Source organism: Sturnus vulgaris, chromosome 4 (assembly GCF_052056855.1).
Source record: "Sturnus vulgaris isolate bStuVul1 chromosome 4, bStuVul1.hap1, whole genome shotgun sequence".
Classification (NCBI taxonomy): Eukaryota; Metazoa; Chordata; class Aves; order Passeriformes; family Sturnidae; genus Sturnus; species Sturnus vulgaris.
In genome coordinates this window covers 59,249,233-59,252,886 of record NC_142246.1, presented here as the reverse complement: position 1 = coordinate 59,252,886, position 3,654 = coordinate 59,249,233, and positions in this window count along the sequence as shown.

The window sequence follows — 3,654 nt, the reverse complement described above, 5'->3', positions numbered from 1 at the left end:
AATGAGAACAGCAAAAGGAATCGGAATTAAAAATAAGAATAGGAATTAAGGATAGGAATTTAGAATAAGGTTAAGAATACGATTAAGAATAAGAATAGAAGAATATAAAAACAAGTAGAAGTAGAAGGACATCAGAAGAAATTTGTATAATAAGAAAATATTAATAATAATAGGAAGAAATATAATAGATATACTAAGATTAATAAAGAGTCATAGCACTAATTTCATTAATCATTTTAATTTTAGACATAAGAAGAATATAGAGAAGAGGAAGAAGAAGATGAAGAGGATAATGAAGAAGAGGAGGGGAAGGAGTAGAAATATAGAAGTAGTAGTAGTTATAGAAAATAATTATAATAATCATGTTGAAGTTACTATGATGTGAATGGATTTATTAATATTTTCAAGTTAAAATATGCATCCACACATCTTCTAGAGTCACAATATAGTTTGGGTTAGGAAGGACCTCAAAAATCCTCTACTGAATAAAGAGGCTGAGACCAGCCCAACCCACCCCTCCTTCACCTGACTGCAGCTTTGGCCTGGGACATCAGTGTCCTAACAGCACCTGAGGTACCATAAAGGTGACACCATTGATCAACTACCTCTGGTCTAGGGACAAGGACACGAGACTCAGGCACGAGAATTTATCCAAAGAAAGCCAAACTCAGCAACCCTCCTGAAAATCAGCTTGGGCCATACTGGGGCTGGGGGAGGCCGTAGCCCACAGGCTCATCCCCTGAGGTCACGTTTGCACACACTGCCCACAGCCAGCCAGGGAGGACGAGAGTTCTGGGGCTGTGGGGGAACCTCTGCTCACAGGCAGTCAACACCCATCCTCCCTCACACAAAGTGGCTCAGCTGGAACATCCCCACCCAGGGAAGGCCACATCTACGGCACATTCCCGTGAGGGACACCTGAGGTGCTCGCAGAATCCATCCAAGAGCCCCAAACTCTGCCCAGACTCGCTGCTCTTTGACGCCTTGCAGCAGAGCACTGCTCCTCATGCAAAGGGATGCAGCAGAGCCACAGGCTGCTGCAAGAGCCTGTGTCAGACTTGTCCCTGCCACGGGAGGTACCTGGGCCTTCCCAGCTGGCCCAATTGTGTATGGACCCCCTGGTACTCCATGTTTGTGGGGGACCCTGAGCGCCAAGAAGACACAGATGTAAAGCATCCACAGTATGCCACTGGGATCCATCTCCAAGGCACCTGGGGATGCCCTCCTTCAGAGAGCAGGATTCCATTGGGATCCACAGAGTGGCAAGGTTTTCTACTTAATGTGTCTCTGTCACTCTCTTTCTGTCCCCCCACCTCTATTCCATTTCCATCTTTCTCTCTCTGTCATTCTCTCTGACTCTCATTTACTCTTCAGTAAAATCCACACTATTGACTTGGGCACATGGTCTCATTTGCAGCCGAAGGGAGGTAGAGCCACTTCTGATCATTTTAATCAGTGGATGGGAACAAGGGGCTAGAAGGCCTGGAGTCTGGCTGCTGCTCCATGCCACTTTCTGGGCCTTGGGCTGGTGACGGGGTGCTGGGCTGGGCTCTTTGTGACACAGGGGCGTTCTATGGGGTTCCTGGGTGATGTTGGGCATTCTGTTGCCCTGGTGACATGGAACAGCCCCAACCTGCAGGGGTATATAAGGGGCACAGGCCCCTGCGCTGCCCAGTCCCAGGAGCGGCACTAACGCCAGAGGAAGCAGCTCCCGGGATCTCTGTGCGCCACACAGAAGCACATGGAGAAGGCACAGGAGAGCCTTAACTCCAAAGCGGCCAGCCCCATGCCCAGCAGCCTAGAAGACCAGGCCCTCAGCGGGCAGTGGCTGGCCGAAGGCGACGGCTCGGGTCTCCCACCATGCAGCGACCCAACCACCAGCTGCCAGGAGAGATGCCAAGGGGAAGCCTGCATTGGGCAGGTGCTTCCCCTTGAAGAAGTGTGCAGCGACCATGAGGTCTCCCTATGGGATGAATGTGGCCAGGAAGAGGTGTCCCGCAGCGTTGACAGCCGCTATGAAGAACTGTCAGACTGGGAAGAATCCATCAGGCAAATCCTTTCCGATACGGAAGACTCCGTTGACCGGGAGGTGTCCGGAGGAAGTGGCAACGGTGCCTCGGTGGAATCCAACTGGGAAGATGAGAGCAGCCCAGACCTCATGCAGCACACCTGCTGGGAAGAGAACATCGGGGACAAGCCCCTGCTGCATGAGGAGGATGAGTGGGACGTAGTGAGCGTCCTGGAGCTCTGCGAAGATGCGGAGGAGCAATAGCAGAGGTGGGCAGGTTTGTCCGCAGGCGGGTTCCCCAGGGCTGCCCCTCGCGAGGCTTGGGTCGAGCCGGCACCACGTGAGCCGAGCTCCCCAGGGCCGTGCTGCGCCTCCCCTGCCCGTGTGGAGGCGCCCATGGCCATCGAGAGGCGCCCATCGCGGCTGCGGAGGGCACTGCGGGCGCTGCGCCGCCTGTGCCGCTGCCCCTGCCTGGCTCCGCACACCGAGCAGTAGGGGCCGCGGCCGGCGCCAGCCCGGGCCTCTCACATGGCGGCCGGCCCGCAGCCATGCCCGGCCTGAGCGAGCCACACGGGCTGCCTTGGCCTGCGCACGGCCCCGCAGCCTCAGCGGGGCCCGCCTGCTTTGCACCATCACAAGGCATTCACCCGGCCCCAAACCTGCCTGCCGCTCCAGTCCCACCCACCGTCTGGCACCACCACCGTGGCCCTGAGACCGTGCCCCCAAGTGCCACAGCCACACCACTCGAGCACTTGCACAGACATCGGCTCCAACACCTCCCGGAACAACTTCTTCCCATGCCTGACAGCTCTTCGAGGGACCACCACACGAGCATCCCTAGGGAGACCAATGAAGGTTGTCTTTTAAATAGTAGTAGGAATTAAAAAAAAAACCAAAAAGCAAACAAAAAAAACCCAAAAAAGAAAAATCCACAAAAACCCCCACAAAACGCCAAAAAGAAACACAAAAAAAATAGAATAGGGATAGGAATAATTAGAAAAATAGGAAGAAGAAACATTAGCAGTAGATAAGGATAGGAATTTAGAATAGGAAAACACTGAAATAGAAATAGAAGACGTAGAAATAGAAGAAGATGAAGAAGGAGAATTAGAAGAAGAAGTAAATTAAGTAGTAGTAGTAGAAGTAAAGAATTATAATAAAAAATAAAGCTCGGATGATAATAATATTCTGATTCATGATTAACTTCAAGTTGAAATACACATCTTTTTGAGTCGTAGTATACTTTGGGTTGGGATCAAAAATCATCTAGTTTCATCTGATTATCCTACTCCCTCTTTCTCTCCCTCTGAGTCCTCTGAACTCATTCTTGCAGGTCCACGTCCTCCTTATGCTGGGCCCCACACACGCATGTCGTGCTCCATGCAGGAGCCTCTCTTTATCTCAAGACAGGGAATGGGAAAGGAGGAGAGGAAGCCTTCTGTGTCAGGGCTTGAGGCCCTGATGCTGGGCTTTGTGGAACATCTAACTCAGAGATTTCTAGAACCTTGTACCAGCAAACAGGCTGTAGTTAAGGACAGTATCCCCACTAAGAAAGTTAAACGTTAACATGGAATTCAAAATAAAATATTTGTCCGAAAAGGCACAGACAAAACATAAAAACCAGCTTATATGAAGACTCAAGAGAT